Source organism: Phalacrocorax carbo, chromosome 3, assembly GCF_963921805.1.
Source record: "Phalacrocorax carbo chromosome 3, bPhaCar2.1, whole genome shotgun sequence".
Lineage (NCBI taxonomy): Eukaryota > Metazoa > Chordata > Aves > Suliformes > Phalacrocoracidae > Phalacrocorax > Phalacrocorax carbo.
This window is the reverse complement of record NC_087515.1, coordinates 51,414,571-51,435,233: the sequence shown is the minus strand read 5'-3', so window position 1 is coordinate 51,435,233 and position 20,663 is coordinate 51,414,571. Positions and strand designations below refer to the sequence as shown.

General features: G+C 40.6%; 1 protein-coding gene across 2 annotated transcripts in view; it reads right to left on the bottom strand.

Annotated features, from left to right (window-relative positions):
• Positions 1 to 20,663, bottom strand: part of RPS6KA2 (ribosomal protein S6 kinase A2) — a 183,166-nt gene that overhangs the window by 111,243 nt on the left and 51,260 nt on the right. The window lies entirely within an intron of this gene.

Genomic DNA, 20,663 nt, shown 5'->3' with positions numbered 1-20,663 from the left:
TTGAGCTTTTTTTTTCTATTCAAACTACTTGTTCTAAATTCTTTACAACTAAAATGTGGATTCAGAGTGCAAAACCTTCTTTTTCATCTCCTAGGACTACGGAAATTTATTACTTAGGAATACGTTTGAATGTTTTTGCACCCAACAGATGTAACTGGAATCTCATAAACAGAATTTTTAAATGGAATTTTGATGCAATTGTCCTTTTTCCCCAAGCAAATATCTTGATAAAACCTGGAAGTATAATATTTATTTCTCATTCTTAAAAAATAACTTGAGGAAAACAGAAATAACTGCCTAAAATGAAAACGCATTCACAGAAACATTTAGCCAAGCCACATCTGTTTACTAAACAAGAATAAATTTGATTCCCTTCTCCACCAGAAAAATTGCTATCACCTTCTACCAGCTGTAATTCATCTGATGCATGGCTAGCATGACCTGGATTGTTCTCTGTACCGTAGCTCCATCCCTCCTCTTCCCTATCTGGCCTCTTTACACTCACATGCTTTGGAACAAGGACTATATCCTCTTATTGGTTTGGAAAGCAGGAATAACCTACTTGTTGTTATCAAAGGCTCCACCAAGTTCTGAAGTGATGAGCTCTCATACTGAAGGACATAAATCTTTATGTAAACTGCCTGCAGCTGAGACTTGCACACTGGTAAGAACATTATTTCAAGCTTAGCCTGCCTGACAGCTTAGATGAAGTATCTGGACTGCAGGGCTCACCACCCATCTTGTTCAGCAGTTACTCACTAAGGCTAAGGATGACTCCCCATGGAGTCAGGCTCCCGCCCTGAATCACCCCTTACTCTCTACACCGGACTTTGTGTGCTTCGCAGTTTGCTCTCCACTGAGCCCAGGCAGAGTCTGGGACGACTGGCTTCCGCAGGCCAGCTGCTATGTGTGGATGCCCCCCATAAAAACTATCATATGATGAAAAAACTACATGACGTTTTCTCAAGTCAGTGCAGCTTAAGGGCACCCAGACATTGTTTCACGATTTTGCCCATCTCTGTTTTGCACAGAAGCACAGCACAGCAAGGACCATCCATTGGAAGCAGGTGAAGCAGGAGGTGGACCCAAATTTTGCAATACATGTGGGAGACAAAGCTCTGCAAGAAAGAAGCTAACCCCAAATTTTTGTACAGCAGATATCTTCCTCAGATTTACTTCTTTGAGCTGACACTTCGATCTCAAAAACTTTGGATGAGATCTACTGCCTTAAGAGAACAACAAACACGTTTTTAATTCAATTAGATTGTATTTCAGCCTGAACCATGAAGACATTTCAGCTACATTTGCAAGTTTAAATGATGGGTGAAATTCAATTTATCCATTCATATTAGTCATCAAAGTCACAGACCTACAACCTTAAGCATATTTCTCATTGTATTATTAAATTTAATATGACCTCTTCAGGTTTATGAAATGTGTTTAGTTACAGTAATATACTGGAAGTATTGAAGTGATGATAATTCAGCTTGCTGGAAGAATGCTTAAAAAATTCTAGCATTCCCAGAGAACAATATAATTAATTCATAACTTGCAATAAAAGCAACACTTTAATTACATGCATCTTTAATTAAAATCTCAGAAAAAGATTATTTAAAAAGAATACAAGGCATAGCAATGTTTATCAGAGAAGCACAGATTTTAAAGACGGAAAAAACCTATTAGATTATGCGACTTCATAGAAATATAAAAAGATTGGTCAGAAGGGGCTTCTGGGGGGCATCTAGTCCAACAACAGTCCTGCCCAAAATATCATTGATGCTTGATCAGGCCAGCTGGTTTTTGCCCACGGTGGTTCTCAGTGTCTCAAACAATAAGGCTTGAGCCACTTCCTATGAAATATTATTCTCTTTTGATTTGCTTAGCTCAGAAATGCCCACAGTCATGTCAAGCTGCCTGCTCCACAGGTCCTTAGGAGGAAGCAGGATATTTTTCTAGGAAGGTAGGATTTCCTGTGGGTTCCCTGAGGTCTCCTCACTAGAAAGGGGCAGCAAAGCAGCACTGAAGAAAAGTGTGCCAGACAGCTCTTTTTTTTCACCGATCGTCACCACAGTGCCATTACTTGTGAGCTGTCCAGAGGTAGGTAATATTTTAAGTGATACGACAAATCCACGTCCCACTGGAGCAAAAAGGCAAACTGTCAGTACTTGTGACTGAAGATGGACACAGGCTGTAAAGGAAATACACATTGATGTTTTTGCTCACATGCATCTATTTCCCTTGTATGTATTTCTATACTCTGATTACTTTGCTACATGAATTCTAGTACGACTTCCGTTTGTCTGCTTTATCTTACCAGAAAAAAAACCAGACAAACCCCACAACAGTTTTACAGTTCCCTTTTAATATTCTTACTTACTTGGGATTTTCCCCTGTCATTTTGTGTCTTTTGAGGTCTCCTTGTATTAAAGTAATATGGAATGTGGCATAATTTTTCTCAGGTACTGATGATTAGAGTGAGACCCAAGTGATCAAAGCACAAGCATTGTGGGCAGATCTCCCAACTATTTTTGCTCTAAGTTGCATCTTAGGGACTTCTCTAATGTGGATTTTTTTCACTGGTGCAGCAAGTGCAGCGTATCTGCATTAAGAACTTGCATAACAACAATAAAACTGAGGCAAGAGATTCAGAACAGAGATGAAGCCTGCACACCGAAGAAGCTGTTTTGATGGAGAGGATTTCACTCTGGAAAAAAAAACATGAGCCAAGTTCCAAAATGGTTTTCATTTTCAATCAGTGAAGTTGGTGGAGTCAAAAATGAATGTTCCACAGTTTGGTCTTGCAACAGCTGTGCACAGCAGCCCAGGCTCTTGCTCCCTGCTGACTTGTCCCGACACTACATTAGCAGGAATGCTTGACTTGATGAAGCTTAATCTTTTGTAAACTTCTCTAAATATTTATGTTTGCACAAAAAGCATCATCCTGTGACAAAAGTGAGATGAATGTTCTTGGCGGCTTGAAGAAAGCACATAACTGAGCAGCACAGACTAGGGGAGGGAGGGCAATGAAGTGGAACACATGATGAAAGAGGAATTAGCTTCTCTGTGCTAATACAAGAAAGACCTATTCAGGGCCTGATTCTATATTGCATTATTCACTTAAAGGCTTTCCCCCAAGCCCCCCAAGTTGGGAGAAGTTTTGGACACACAAGTAATCCGGTATTTGAATGGAAAGGCCATTTTGATCTCCCTTCCTTTGGGACATAGGAGAACAGAGCCTCTGTTCTTGCCCTGTGACTATGGATCACCCAGAGACATCTGTTTTGGTGCTTCCCGGAGGCAGCTGCTCCCTGTAGCACTGATAGCTCACTTCCATGGTTTCCTTATGCAGATCTTGGAAAAAGAGATGCACTAATGCATCTTGGTGGCTGCTGGAGAGCAACCACAGAAAACTCTTCCAGCTGCAACAATACTTCCCAACTCAGTGTCATGTGTTTGAGTAGGACTGGGAAGTGTAGGAGTACAGACCTAGGAACGGAGTATAAAAAGTCATGCAATAGGGCAGGCCTTCCTGGAGGGTAGCTCTTTTCTCCTCTTTAGCTTTACAGCCTCTTACCTTGTCTGCTCTGCAGCCTGTCAGCAAACATTATGGAAAGAATACTTCCTAGAAAATGGAGAAGTTTAGCCCCCTCTGGAGCCTTGTCTGGCTCCTCCCCAACAGGTTTCTGAAGGAGCAGAGCTAAGGTCCTCAAATCCAGAAACCACCTTAATTATGCCCAATATATTTCAACCACATGAAAAACCTTTCCTCAGCAAAACTTCCTGAAATGGTCTGAAACATCAGGAGAGGGGGTCATTCCAAAATCAGCTGCTTTTAGCAATGGACAGTTTTATGCAACCATATCACACAGGAAGAAGTTATAGTGCTAATGTAAGATTATGATTGTTTTGAAAAATCAGTAGGACAGGATTCTTATTTCTATTCCTTGCCTGGCTATCTCCCCACTAGCATATAATCAAGCCTGCCATGCAGGTTTGGCGGTAAGAAAGGGTAAGCTTCATTTTCAAAAAAAAAATATGTGCAGTTTTGATGTGCAAGTTCTCCAGTCTTCAGATATGTTAGGCTTTCATGATTTAGGGATTGAGGTCAATGGAGAAATAAATGAAAATCTGGCAAGAGGAAATAAGAAATAATTGGAACTCTGAAGAGAATTTATTGTTGTTTGGGAGAATTGATATTTGTCTATAGCATATGCTCAAGATACAGACTTTATTTTGTTACCAGTCTTGCCACTTGGCAGGTTACCACCTAATATAAACCCAAACCAGCACTATTTAACTTTCAAGTATCACGGGCAACACAACATTCCAAAATAATACACTTCATTAGAAAAGCTTGTTTAAAATTCTGATATGGGAATTGTTAGGACAGGATACGTCTAATAGCGATGAGGCAAGGTTTCCACCTCTGTTTCACAGGTTCTAATCTGGTTCAACCCATAGGAGGATAATTTTTGTCAAGACATAATAGACTATTCAAATGCTGCCCAGTGCAGGAAATGAATTGCTGGCCTGTATTCAGTTCTCTCAGGACAAGTATCCACATTTAAAAAAAAAGTATAAGGGCATCTTCATTAGCCTCTTCCCAAGCCAGTCTCCAGCAGCTGGAGTAAAAGTTGAAAAAGAAATCTTCCATCTTAAATGGTTTGTAATCCATGTTCTGGCTTCTGTTGTGGTCTGGTAGATGTAAACTGAGCAATAATACCATAAATGGGTCTAGTTGTTTTGTCCGCTACTGTAAAATTAACATTTGCTTTAGCAACAATGGATTCGACTTATTGAGCCCTTAGAGCCATATGTGGAGCTCACAGCAAATTCACTGGACATTGTGCCAGGTCTGTATTTGGCCTTCAAGCATAAGGTCACCTACCTTCTCAAAAGGTCATACAGAGTTAAATAATACACAGTAGTTTTTAGAGAAGTTGGGATTTCTTTCCCAGACCTTTCAAAAATGTGAATAGAAAATGTTATCTTGCATATGGAATTCCACCAAGCAGGACAAAACCTAATGGAAAACAAAAACCTTAGAGCAATTTCTGTGGAGTGCAACACTATCAGTCCCTGTTAAACCCAGCAGACCTTCTTCCAAAGAGAAAACCCGTTACACTCTCCTTAGCACCCCTCTCCAACTCTAACTTCTTCTCCTACTGTTTTTTTTTTTCCCTTCTCCCTAATGCATGTCTCTACAGCTGAGATTCAGCTGAAATCAAACAAACTAAATGTGAAGAGAGGAATCACAGAGAGCAAAAGCACGTGAAACAATCTGCTGGATAAATTGTTTAAGTCCGTGAGTTGGAGGTTTGAGTATTTGGGAGATTTGGGTTCAATCTTTTGTGCTACCCGATTTCCTATGTATCTTTGATGAATCACTTAGGGTTGGGTTCACCTAAATAGATTTATAGCACAGGAAACAAAGTTTTGGACTAATTGTCTAGGCTTACTCTGCAGTCACTAGAGAGAAGCGGGCACTTCATGATTAAAACAGATCAGATGAAGTCACATCCTAAAAGTGCACATTTCTCTTTGCTGAATATGAAGAAAGCTTAAGATAACTTGCTGGGATGGGGGCTTCTGCAGGTGCATGAGATGAATTAATGTTTACTGTAAAACTTTGAAAAACTCTTAAATAGAGTAGTATTGTGACCAGATTTTTAGTGGTATTACAAAAAAGACTTTTGCCGATCCATGTCCTGGAAATTTTAACAGAACTTCTATTGAAATTAAATAGTTTTTCAAAAGAACTTAGATACTTGAAACATCCAGGCACTTAAAAAATACCCTAAAGTGTTGGGAGTAATCCAGGTATCAGGATTTTGCAGCTCTGGTAAATGAACCATTATTTCTACTTCCTCCCCAACCTGAAAAATAGGAACAGTTGTTTTTCATTATCTTGTGGGAGTACTGTAAGAATTAACACAGCAAAAATGTGAAATTATCTCATACTGTTGTAATGGATAGACAAACCAGCTGAAGTGTGTCCAGTAATACGTAATCCAGGTGGCCTACAACCAGATTCTTCTTTAAATCAGATTGAGGTATCTTGGTCTTGAAAATTGATGCTCTTCTTCTGATGACTATAGCATCTTTACAGACTCGGTTCCTGACTAGGACAAATATGTACAACACAATGACTGTGAAGATACATGAGGAGAACCATCTTCCTATTCAAAGTGCAGATATACATAAAGTAGAGGGAGATGCCAATTCTTGATCTAACTTCCTACTCTGGACTCAAATCATTAGCCACAGTAACTCTAATTTTTGTGTTCATTCTGGCGCAAACTGCAAAGGTTTATGTGGAGTGGTGAGTTTGAACGAGCTCATAAAAAACCCTATTGAAGCAAGGGGTTAAAAAATGCAGAACAAAAGCAGAACCATCTGGTCACAAAAAATACACACAGTTGGCCAGCCTTACTCATACAGCAGCACTCTACAAATAACTCAAATACATTTGTGAACTTCAACAGAAACAGTCTCAAAATGAGTCACACCGTTAAAGGACAAAGAACTTAACTATATTGCTCTAAGCTACCATAAATAAGAGCAGGAACACTTTCATCAACATCCTACTTGGCATGGTTTACAGGTGTGCCTTTGGCTTTTACATCTCAGAAGAGTTGTACGGTCCACTACCGATTGTTTCTGCTGGTGAACAGGCAAAAGAACACTTGCTGCTCATTCACCAAGGAACTAACTGCAAGTAACTCTGGATCCAGTGCCTAGAATAAATTGTTATTAGTCCTAGAAGGATAAGTATTCTTGTTCCCTTAGGATGTTGCTATGTCACCACTAAACAGGGTTATGAAAACTACATGCAATAGTAGGGGACAGTATACACTGCATTATTTTTTTAAAATATTCACTTTATAGAAAAGGTTTTAGTTTTTTTACCTTCCACTACAGCTCAAGTCCTGCTCCCAGGTCAGTAACGTGTCCTGTGCACTCTGGTCTGAACTGTTCACAAACTCTCTGTGAGGGACTTGGGTGGCTCCTGCTGGAGACACTCCCAAGGGTGCCACCACCTCTCACCAATGCAGCCCCCTCACCAGAGCTGCCTGGCAGCTGCTGCGGTGTGCCAGCCCTCACGGGGAAACCCTAATGGCAGGCCTAATGTGATGGCAACCTATCATTCACACGCTTCTGTTACAGGGTACAGAGAGCCCCCATATGCCTCTGTGTCCCAGCTTTCCATCTGTAAAATGCAAGTGAGGCCATTTTTCCTTTTTCATGGGGTTACTGGAGTTTAAGGGCACTGAAAAGACTATGAAATGCTCAGATACTATGGTATAAGGCTCAGATAAGAAGGAAGGAGGGCAAAAAGGTCTATCTGTTCAGGATACTATTAAAGAAATATAAATACTTACTAAGGGGCTCCAGTTCCCTTGTTGCTGTACTCAGCTGCTTCAAAGCCTAGAAAAAAACCTGCCTGATGTTTTACTAGTACATTTGAGCGTGAAATAAAAACTCCAGCTGCACTAAGAAGATAAACTGCTTAAGCAAAACATATTTGAAACCATTTCCTCACCATTCCTCAAGTGATCCAAATAAAACACTGCTCACCATAGCAGTGTAAACGGCACCACAGCACAGTTAGTAAAAAACACTGTAACAAAGACCTGGTGCATTTGCATGGTGATTTTAAAGAACGGAATCATCTTTAATATGCATTTTAAAGGAAAAATATCAGGTTTCATCTCAAAATGTGAGGCGGAGTGGACAAAAGGCTGTAATAAGAGTTAATCATGTTAGTGAAGTGTTGGATTAGTCAGTTTAGGGAAAAAAAGAGTCTGCTGTTTACAAATCACTTGTAGGGTTTGGTGATTATAATTTTATTTCCAAGAGTGATACTAGCCTGCTAGCACATTTTGCGCCTTCCCATTAATTAAATTAAGCATCAGCTAAGTGTTTGACCAGCTTGTACTTCACAAACTGGAATACTGTTGCTATCATATTAGGAAAAAATGTGTTGTAATGAGGTTCATTATCTCAGTGGCATTTTACAGGCAGAGTATTAATAGGGGAATGGACTAATGTGAGGTCATTGTGGAATCAAGGCAAATACAAATTAGTTTTAATGCTACTGTTCCCAGCTTGGAGCATCAGTGAATGCACTGAAGGAGAGAGGGCGATGAAGCTGAATCAGGCAGAGAGAAGATGGCAAAAGGGAAAGTCTGCAGGGAGAATATGACAAGACTTAGCAACAACATGGACAGAGGAATAAGGCGTGGAGGGCAGAGAGAAAAGGGGGTATCAAAAAGGACACCACACCTACAGGACAAGGGCAACTGTGGTTTGTGCCTATGCCAACAGAGAAGTAATCTGAGACAAGACTGGGAAAAAAATTTTTTTATTTTCAAACCATCATAACTGTAATATTAAACAACTTGAAATGCAACTTTTGTCCCTTTTATGCAGCAGCTTAATCCCATTTTAATACCTAGCCATCTACCTGGGCTGAGGAGAGAGAGCAGAGGCATGCATGGATGTACTGGAGCAATCCGATGGGGAAGCTGGTAAGCAGCCCTGGTATGCTCAGAAATGCTCCCAGAAGAGAAGGTGAGAGCGTGATGGGGTCCAGGCTTTGCTGCACAGCTAGCTAAGGGCCCTGGGGGTCCAGCCTTACCCAGTAACTCAGCTGGGCTGCCAAAACACTAATGAACGCTGTGGATCCAGGCTCTGCTTATTTATGTAGACTGTGCCTTTAATTCTTTAACTTATAAAAAAAGAGCATGGATAAAATAAGAGAGTTACACAAAGTACCTGACAATACCTCATCTCATGCTGGACTCCAGTTTCATGGACAAATATTTAACAAGGGATACTAGAACTGCATATTTATCTCTTCAGCTGTGTACTTTTATTATGTCCATGGCTAAGACTCAGGTCGTTATTTGCAGAAGTACGGATTTCAGTGCCTAAGGACTGCTACCACGCACAAGAACCTGTCTAAACAGATTTTCAGCAGTCTGCTGGAAATCTAGCCCAGGAAAGGCCCCACTACATTTTGTGGTTTTGAGAACTACTAAGAAGCCTCTAGTTTAGTTCATGTCCCTCAAAGATTCACACAGTGGATCTCCAAGGAACAAGCTGCTAACTGATTATCACACATCCTCTTTCCTGTGAAGGCAAAAATTGTTTACAATTAAAATGTTACACAGTACTAAACAGAAGCATATAGTATATATATACACTGCACTGAAAAGATGTGTATTTTGGGAATGAGAATAAACAAAATGCAGAAAATCCATCTGGGTGCAAAGAAACACTTTTGCAACATTGTTTGGAAGACTACTTCATTTCGAAGAGGTCAAACTGCTGCACCAGTCTTCCCCTTTTACAGAGTTTTCCAGCATATAATGTGTTTTTTTATAACAAAAGTGCATGTGCGGTAAGTCTGATGGTTCTCAGCTGACTGAGATCTTGATGAGCTTATCATTACAGCTTCACAGCTGCAAAAATCAAAAGCTTTACATATAACATTGTAATGCCAAATTCCTAAATATCATCAGACAAATTTTTAAAACTTTAATTATTATTTATAAAACAACTATACATATAAGTGTGGAAAGAGCCATTAAATTAATATGCTGAAATACAGAAATGGATCAACAACGGTCCAGCCAAAGCTGATCCACAGTTTACTGAAATCTGGAAGGATTTCCAGAGTAGGATTCATCCAAACATATGTCTCTGTCTGAGGTAGCTGTTTAAACTTCTGTACAGCTGACAGAGAAATGGGTACTTTCAGGCTTTGATTTGTATCAGACAAAAGCAGGCCTCTAAAACAGAACTGAGTAAATGCACCCCTTTCTCTCTGCTGGCTGTAAAGGAAGGCTACGCTGATGAGTTCAGACACAGATTAACTCTACCTTCCCACACCCCTCAATGACTCCTTTAGTTTCGGATGGAGCATATGCACTTTTCGAAAGATGTATGCTGCATTTGATAGGCCAGCCTTTGATTGACCCACCTTTTTCACTATGAATTTTCTAGTGCCCAACAGACAATGTGAGATGCTCCCATCATTTCATCCTTCTGGCCTGATGTATACTTGTACCAACTATTACAACATCCTTCTGCAGAGACATTCTTACCCTGCCTGTCTACTGCCATGACCTGCCACCACGAATCAGAGAAATCAAGGCTCCTCTTGGACATGAAACTGGAAGCAAAACCACAACGCTGTGTCAGACATAATGCCAAACTTTCACACTGGGGGAAGCTTCAACAAATAGGAGAAAACACCAGTTTCTTCAGTCACTTAATTCAAAATACGTTTTACTCTTTAGCACAATCCTTGCAGTATTTGGCCCATTAGATCCCCTGACATCAATTAGAAGACTGCCAAGACAACTTAAAACTGAGCCCAATCACACTGCTCACCATCATGAGCCTGGAGACTGCGAGACATAGCTTTCAGCTGCCCTGCAGCTTTTTTACTCTGTCACAGCCATGTAAAGGGACGTTTACATTAAGTGCTTTTGGTTCTCATCTTCAGCCACTTCATTCACAAAAGCCCTACTGAAAGCAAAGGTACATGATGAAGAAGAAAGACAGTGGAAAGGAATTTATTTTGTTTAAGCCATTTCTGTGCAGAGGCCTCCAGGGTTTTAAAGTATTGAAGATACCAGTTTTAGAGCAAATCCACCGCTCTAGCTTCCATTCTATGAGTATCTTTTTTAACTGTATATGCAAACATGCAGAAGGGTCAAACTGAGATTACCAAGTTCCTGCCAGGTATTTTTCATTGACCTGTGGCTATTTTAACATTTTCCAGTTCTGGCTGAAACTCTTATAACAAATCCCTATGGCATCCTAACAGGTAGAGGGTTTGTTCGTTTTTTTTTTTTTAAAATAGGTTATCCAAACGGCTTTACTTAAAATTATGATTGGCCTAGACTAATACACATTTTCCTGACAAAATATGGCACACCTTCAGGGTGAAATCATGACACAAATAGTTTTACTGTGAAACTCAATGGTTCTGCGTTATAAGCAGCAAACCCACACCCCTTATCTGTTCAGGCCTGCCAGACTCGGTGGATATGTGGGACAGTCTCCTTCTGGCCCACTAAGACAATCCAATCCCAAAGGATAAGTGGACTCTTATCCAGTCCCCTTTGCTGCACACTCTAAATAGACAAGGTGGAGAGAGAAGACCAACCCATATCTACTGTCCTATTGAACAGACAGATCTGCTCATAAGTGATTACAGAAATATACCTACAAAAAGACCAGAGCACAAATAAAAATCTTTATCTTTGAGCCATCAACAGAAAGGTGCATAGTGCAAATTCATGACCTCTCCCATAAGCATATCCCCAACAAGCTAGAGGAGATAAAGGCTACTGTACAGTAGACTGTGCAAACGGACAGCAAAATACAATGCCACACTTCACAAATGCATAATCCAATATTTTTAATATCAAGCTAATAAAAGAAAAATGGTTTTTGATGCTCTATATGGTGGACATTATCACACTGACAATCAAAATCACCAGCTGGCTCCACCGGGCCGCAAAGCCAGTGAAATCCCTAATGCAGCTGGGAGACAAAATTCTGAAGAAGAAACTGATGCAACAGTATAATCACGAGCTATTTTTTTGCCACATAAAAAAATCGGAAGCCCAGTTGAACTCAGTAATCCTGTATGAAACATAGAACACACTGCAACAGCCACTCCTGTTCCTTTACAGATCAGGCATTTATTGTGCTCCTCAGTGAATTGTAGGCAATTATGTCTGCAGTAGATTGTATACAGAGTCTTATTTTATAACCCTAGCCAACTAACCATATCTTCACCCCTCGTTACTATATTAAGGTTTTATAAATAATACCATAAAGACAACGGAATGGTAAGTGAAGTAATTAAATTAATTAGTAAATCAGGAAGCTAAAAATAATTTTATGGACAAAGGAAAACTAGACAACACAATCAGAAGATGGCAAGTGAAAGCAAAGAGGAAAGTTGAAAGCACACAAAAGTTTTACTCCAAAGAAATGTTTAATCAAACACACAAGTCCAGCACTCATTTGTTTTCCCCATTTGCCCTGCCATAAACAATGAGCAATGCCACAGTTTTTCCAAGAAGCCATGGGAGGCAAAGTTTCTGTAACTTAAGCCAACACTGTAAGGAAAAAAATCTGTAATGTAAAACACAGTGAAAAGGTGATAACAAATTTGCTGCAAATTTTGCATCGTTTGTATTCTTAAAGTTATTTACATTTAAAACTGTTCTTTTTCATTGCCGACTACATGGCAGGGTCCTGCTATGCCAAAGCAGAGTTCCAGGTTGCTTTGTTAAGTGCTCAGTTTTCTCAAAAACATTATTTTTGGACTGTATTTTTTCTGATTGGTTTTCAACGTTTGAAATGTTTCTTTACCCACAAAGACTGGGTAAATTGACATCTGCTATCCTTGAACTTTATCCAGGCCTTAAAACTGAATTTTTTTGTACTGGGCAATATCAAAATCTTTAGTCCTCATAAAACTCCGTATGCTTGTGAAGATACAGATGGATGTCATCAGTGAGTTTGCATTAAGCTATGTTACTGGATCCATCTGAAAAGTAAAGTCACATAAGAATTACAGCCCTGCACAGTTGCAATATATAAACTTCCAGTTATAGGAAGTAAATAAAGCTGTGTGACATATAACACTGCTGTGTAAATAGTCTTCATCTGGAGGTAAGAGGAAAGAGAAGTAAAAATTCACATCAGCTTCTCATTTCTGTAACTACTTTTATGCCAACAAGCTGTTACTATATGTTTTAAGGATGCTGAAGGTTGATTAGGTGCATTTATAACTAAGATTCCTGGAACTGCAGAGAGCAGAAGAGCAATCAAAGCCATTTTTTCACACTTAAGGGTACTGAAAATAGAGCCAGCCTTTTGTACACAGTCTGCAAGTTGACCCAGGGTGATGTATACCAAACACGGTAAGTATTATTGGAAACACACAACGTTGTTTCCAATTATTAACAAGAAAAAAAATAGATTATGTATGTATACATGTATATACTGGGTTTTATCTGGAGCAAAGCCAGAAGATAATAATTTTTATTTTTTATAAAAGTTCATCTAAAGACCCAAGAAGTCCATTGCGTACTAAACAGTGCCTGTCAGCCAAGCTAGCTACTGAACACCTCTCCCTCAGTAGTCACTGGTGAAAGGTGCACAGTCCCTTGCAGTATTTTCTTTACCAACAAACAAGCAAACTAGGTTCCTCCCTGCCCTACCTGACCACCTCCTGCTTTCCTTCAAGTCATCCTGACTACAAAATTTGTGTCGCTAGTTGAGTCTGGGAGAGTGCTGAGTGGTGCAGCAGGTCTGGGCTGGGCAGGAGCCGGGGTGGGATGCAGCTGCAGGTCTCTGGGAGCCATGCCAGCATCATGAAGGGCACGATGGGGAGATGAGCAGAGCAGCTGCCCCTTGGCCCATCGGCAGCTTCCAACCCCAGAGAGGCATCACCTCAAATAGGTCTCCAGATGCTCTGTGCTCAGGAAGCTGTAACCAGTCTCTTAAATATGGACTTGAAACCCAGCCACAGGCGAGTGAGGTTGCAGCTCACATAATGTATACCACCCTGGAGAAGCAGCATTAATGAAAAGAGTCAGGACGTTGTGTAATTGCAGTCAGCTCTGGGAGAGACATAAGGCAATACACACATGGCATGTTCCAGCAGTGTGGCCTCGAAGCAATGATGGAAGTGTTTGGGTTATAAAGAGTCACACTAAACGAAGCTGACATAATCTCCCAGCCTGCTGCAGCCACACTATGCTAGACACTGCATAGTCCCCTGGCTACTATAAATGCCACAGAAGTCCTGAGCAAAGGCAACAACAAGTTTGTAACCCATGTGAACACTGCAGACAGGTACCAGGGGAGCTCTCAGACATAGTCTTGCAACCACCTCCCAGCCCACTCTGGGACTTGGGGAAAACCAGTAACACTGCTGGCCTAAACCAGGGCCGCTCTCCACCTTCTAATCTGCGTGTGGAAACTGCAAGCCCTAAACCAAGCCTGTTGTAACATCTACCTACACTAATTAGGCAATTATGCGAGACGGGAGACATTCACCAAACCTAAATTATATTATGGATAAAGTCAGGAGCAATAAACCTAATCACAGCAGGAAAATCATTACCTGGCAAGGGCAGAAAAATACCAGAACAGATGCCACTTAACCTGTAACCAGCTTGTATCCTACCTCCCTTCAACTGCCTCTTTTTTGTTTTATCCTATCTGATATTACACTCTTTTTTTTGCGTTTTCCAAGTGTCCACAGTGTGTGCACTTAGCTGTAAATACAATAAATACTATTAACAAAGGGTGGCTATTTTAAGATTTATAGCAGACATTGAGGATCCACCTTACCAATATAGGGCACAGATCTAAAAAACCCCTCACTTTATTAATAGGCACAATTCTGATTTATGCTTTTAGCTCCATTACCAGCAATGTAAGTAGATGTTCGAGAAGAAACTGCTCTTGTAATAGTTTTGCAGGATCAGGCCCTAAAAATGGAGGATACAGATGGTGAACACAAGATGCACACTGAATGGAAACAACTCTCGCTTTCCACAGTGGCAGAATGCCAGTTAGTTAGAGCCTGCTGATGACGGTACAAGAAGAGGAGGAACTGTCATGCAGATGTGCCAAATTTACTCATTTAAAAAGTGAATTGGGCATCACTGTCTGTTGCAGCTAATCAACAAAATGAGATAAGAGGGGCAACATATCAAGCCCCTTTTCATCAGCTAGCACTGCCATGTCCTTTGTAAACAGAGAGACTTTCTAAATTTGTTTTTAGTAAGTCTGAAGTGGTAAAAGAAGATGGAAAAATCCTGTTCACAAATTACTGGCTCAGTTGAAAGACTGTCAATGGACTTTCTACAGACTTCAGGTCAGGGTCAAAATACATAAATAATGTCATTCCATGAAGGAAAGTCAAGTATGAAGAATAGATTCATCACTTGGATTTTTAAAAGTTTTTTGATAAAAGAATAAATTATTAGATCCTCACTGTGGATTTCCAACAGTGTGACTACACTATATTGATGAAGGCATAAAGGTTTGAAGAATTAGACTTTTATTTGCTGCTTGACTACATCAGTCTAGACAACAACCAGACAGTGTTGTATTATTTCACATCTTGTTGTAAAAGGGAATAGAAGGAAAACCCAGAATTCCACCAGCTTACCTCTCTTCAGAATGCAAGTCTTCCCTGAAAATGATAAATAACACCAACTCTTTTTATATTCAGAAGGTGGCACCTGGACCATGCGTTTCTGATGTGAACACCTGCAGGGAGGAATTCCCAGGGCTCCTGATAGGCCAACCCAGCCAGAAGAGCTCCAGCACCGTACCCATTTATATGTTAGCACTCCTTAGTGTGAAAGAGCTCAGTTCCAGAATAAAATGCTACACAAAGAGCAACCATAAACAAACTGGATTAAAAATAATCACTGGAAGTGGCCTAGGCATTTAAAGAAACTTTTCCTAAAGTGAAACAGGTCTGAACACGTGATCAATTAAACAAACAAACAAACAAAAAACACCCCAGATATATAGAAAATGGCTATAAAAATCTAGGTTTTCATCCAGATTTGAAAGCTCCTTGCACAGGATGCCAGCAGATGTTGCAGTCTCTAAAAAATCCTTCTACAATGTAGAGCTTTATCAAATCCACTAATTCAAAACTAATTCAACTGAAAACCAAATGAGAAGCTGCGTGGTTCACCTGTTTACAAAAGACTCAGAACCTTTAGTAATTCAGTTAAACTGATTTGCCAGACAAAACTACTTGGCTACAGAAGGTGAATACACAACCTTTGTTTATAAACACATAATGTAACTGCCTGAGGAACAGCCCAACATTGCATTAGTACTGCAATGTCCCTTCATTTTTGCTTTCCCTCTCTGTGAGGGGGAAATTAAATTCTCTTCAGAGTTGCTGCTGCCATTGGAAAACATTTCAATAATCCAAATACAGGATTTACTCCACTGACTATTAATGCCAAAGGCCCCCAAACCACTTACTCTGAAAGAAGATGAGTTTTGCCATTTGTAGCTGCATCTATAAAGCGATGAAAAATTGATGGTTTCCTTTTGACTGCCATAGAAAGGGCTGCTTTGTACATTTCTTTCCTCGGGGAGTCCATTGCTATAATTTTCCATTGGAGAGCTTCTGTATTCCTGCATTGCTAAAGTGACTGCAATGCTGACCTAATCTGGGTCATCAAAAAACCTAGGACTAATCACATGCCTAAAAGCAAACAAAAAATTAGTTGTTACATAAATTTACTTGCTTGATTATCTGTAACTATTTCTACTAAATGCTATGCAGTGTTCTTCAAAATGTGAAAACACACAGGCTGTAACTTCTGCATTTTTTAATCTATAAGAAATAGAGTAATCTACATTTCATTTTTCTGTATTGTTATTATCAACAGCATACGCACTGTGAACATCATCCATCACAGGATGTCAAAGTAACAACAGAAACATTAATCTAGTCTCAGAAACCCTGCAAGTTGGGTAAGTATTAACCTCGAACGCTGTGAGGTTAAGCTGCTTGCCTCCAGGCACAGTGAATTTGAAAGGACCAGGAATAAAGCCCAAATTTCCTGATTCCCCAGCCCTATCACAAGACAACACTGATGTAATTGCTAAGTTTTAATTTAATGGTCTTTACAATTCATATTTCTAAATCTCCAGAGTTTGGTGCAGCAGCTATTAATGTTTTACTTCAGGTTCAAAAGCATGAAGTACATTAAAAGCTGTTTTTAGTTTAATGGAAATGAAAAAGTCCATCTCAAAACACCGCACTGTTTAGAGCATGCTAATGCTTATGGAACTGTATGGAATTGTTAGGTACACATCTCTCGGGTTTGATTACTCATGTTATCAGAGCTGGCAATGCAGTGCTCGGATCAGCTTGCACGGGGCTGCGTAGGACATTTCCATATAGCTCCTCTTTACATAAGGCAGGCGTAACCTTGACTCTGCCCGCGCAGGCACAGGTCCCTTGAAATGCCACAATGAGAGGTCAGTCCCATTAGACTCTGTAGATCTTCAGCATATGCTTACTAGGTGGGATAAGTACCAAATGTGTGTTGGCAGAGGGTTACCTACCCTGCACTCAAAGGATATTCTGATTTCCAAAAGATCAAACAGCAGTTTGTTAGAGGAGCTGTTATAGAATCACAGAATCACAGAATCACAGGTTGGAAGGGACCTCAGGGATCATCTAGTCCAACCTTTCAAGGAAGAGCAGAGTCTAGACAAGATGGCCCAGCACCCTGTCCAGACGAATCTTGAAGGTGTCCAATGTGGCTGCATCAACCACTTCCCTGGGGAGATTATTCCAATGGGTGACTGTCCTCACTGTGAAAAATTTCCTTCTGGTGTTCAATCAGAATCTCCCCAAGAGCAACTTGTGTCCATTCCCCCTTGTCCTCTCCATGTGACTCCATTTAAAAAGGGACTCTCCATCTTCTTTGTAGCTACCCCTTAAGTACTGGTACATGGGGATGAGATCCCCTCTGAGCCTCCTTTCCTCAAGGCTGAACAAACCCAGTTCTCCCAGCCTGTCCTCATATGGCAGCTTTCCCAGTCCTTTGGTCACCTTGGTGGCCCTTCTCTGGACCCCTTCCAGCCTGTCCACATCCTTTTTGCAGAGTGGGGACCAGAACTGTACGCAGTGCTCCAGGTGTGGCCTGACAAGCGCTGAGTAGAGTGGGATAATGACTTCTTTCTCTCTGCCGGCGATGCCCTTTTTGATGCAACCCACATCCTGTTGGCCTTCTTGGCCGCAGCAGCGCACTGTTCACTCATGTTGAGCTTCCTGTCCACCAGGACCCCCACGTCCCTTTCCACAGAGCTGCTCTCCTGCCAGGTGGATCCCAGCCTGTGCTGCACTCCTGGTTTATGTGATCCCAGGTGCATGATCTTAGTTCTAGTTTCAGCTTCCTGTTCCCCCGGCCATTTCTGCCGATACTAGTGTGTGACTAACATGTCTCTGGAGGAATCTCAAATTCTCTTTTTTCAGAGGTCCCAAGATCCCCTAAATGTGGAGAGCCAAGACAAGCTGCAGGTACTGATCCCTTGAATATTCATCATTTGCACAGGTCACAGAAGATGCTTGGAGAAGTATGCATGCTTCAGACCACCATACAGGTAGACAATCCTTTCTGTGTCCAGAAACTACCACCAATATGCACCCAAAACCAAAGTCTGCCATTCCAAAAGGTTTTGTGCATGCAAAATACCATTTCAAAATCTATTTTTAGCTTTACTGTCTTCATTGTGCCTTCACCTCTCTTGCTAACTGACTGTCCCTTACCCACCTTTTTATTAAAACTTTTCCGCTGACTTGTATGTTTTATTGGTCTTTCAGATCTTACTGGTCCTAGCCACTTTGTGGGTTAAGCAATATCTGGTTGGATAATTAGAAAAGAAGAGATTAACAAATCAGAGAACAGTCATTACCTGCAGATATTCTGGAAATAGCTGTCTCCAGAAATCCAACAGACAGAGCCATCAATTACAATATTCCTAGAGTTAGACAGTATTTGCATAGAAAGAGTATTTTAGTTTTGCAAGTAGAACCCAGAGTGCAACAGGTTTCTCTATTTCCAAAAATGTCAGTGCCAGTATTTCACAAAATAAACATTGAAACTGGTGGTTGCAATGTCACTAAATGTAGATTGTGTCCTGCTTCTAATGATTAACCAATTCTAGAATAAGGGACTACTTAGTATGAGGGAAAGAAAACCAAAAACATTTAGCCCGTAGCAGCTTCAGCTCTCACTGACAGTCACCTGTTCATGAACTTCTGGGACTACTCGCATGTACAAAGCATACATGTGTTTAATATTGGAGCCAGAGGCATCCAGTTATCCCGGTTACTTGGACAGTGCTAAAATAAAGACATGTTTTCTTGAAGAAATTTAGCTCAACTGTAATGTAAGAACACTCTCTAACCTCTAATAGACTTCATTTTGTTTCATTTTTCATTTTAAACGTCTACTTATTGGAAAGAATATTGTACTCAATTCAGAATCTGTTGGAAATTTTATTTAACTGTTGAATTTTGTTACAAAGTTCACTTGATATATATAAAGAGAAAACTATAACTAGATATTTTCTTTAATTGAGCATGTTTTGAGAAGAGTTTTTGAGCTGGGGTTTTATAACAGATCTTTAAAAGATGCTGCAAACACTAGTTTTCCCTCATTTTTTAAAATTCTATTTTCATCTTAGTTTGAAGGTAAGTTTAAAAAAATTAAGATCCTGCTTTCCAAGAACATCCTAAGACAAAAATTGAAAAATTATATAGAAAAAGCATGATATAGTTTTCAAGCAAAAATTCTGGGGAGGTGTTTATAAAACTAAAGCAACTTTTGAAAACTGTTATAAACATTATGACTCCATAACTTCCCCCCCTCCCCCCAGTTAAATAAAAAATGTCTGCATGGAAAATCATGTAGGCTAGGTAGCTGTAATTTAAATTAAGTATTGTAGCAGTAAACATACCAAAGTAACAGGAGGAGACATAGGCAAGGCTGAGATGGAAGGCGCACACACACAAAAAATCTTCCAGACCTGTTGTTACCTCAAATGATGTCATTTCATAGCACCTCTCTACATGGGAAGCAGCACAGACCAGACTTAGCGAGGCGGGGGTTGGACTCTTCTCCCTACTAACAAGCGATAGGACAAGAGGAAATGGCCTCAAGCTGCGCCAGGGGCAGTTTAGGTTGGATATTAGGAAAAACTTATTCACTGAAAGGGTTGACAAACATTGGAACGGGCTGCCCAGGGAGGTGGTTGAGTCTCCATCCCTGGAGGTATTTAAAAGAGGGGTAGACGTGGTGCTTGAGGATGTGGTTTAGTGGTGGACTTGGCAGTGATAGATCAGCGGTTGGACTCGATGATCTTAAGGGTCTTTTCCAACCTTAACGATTCTATGATTCTATGATTCCCAAATTAGAAAAATAAGCCTTGATTGAACCACTTGCCTTGCCAGAGACCAGACTGGTCATGCTGCTGGAGGCACCTGAGGTATCCTGTGAATCGTTCTGGTGACTGAACGCTTGTCCTGGGAAAGGGAGTTCACTGTGCAATGCTGTATGCAGCTACCTACCAGCTGAGGAAAACCCTACAGTCAGGGGGACAAATACCTTGTGTGGACTTTAAAAGGGGAAATCTTAAAGACCTCAGTAAATTTCAAATTCTTGGAAAATTTTGTGTCAGCAGTCTGGACATGCCAATGGCCTATTTAAAATAAATAAAATACACTGACCACAATGTGACACACTTCTTTCAGAAGTCCCTGCACTCGTTAACTTGTATATGGGGGTTTTCCCACAGAACTGATGCAGGGTCAGTAGCCTTTGCAGAAAGTACAGGCACTCTCCTTTCTCCCAGAAGAACATGACTGAACATGAGAGCGTGAAGCAGACTTGGACCCTCCTCATCCTCAGCTGAATGAGCCAGTTGGAGCTGCAGAAGGACTGTCGGGGATGGTGGGACCATGTTCTGCTATCTTGTCTTTGGTCAAGAAGAACATCCCCTTCTGAGATGTTTGATCCCTCTTGGGCAGGGGCAAGTCCTGCCAGCACAGCAGAGAGGCAGGCTGC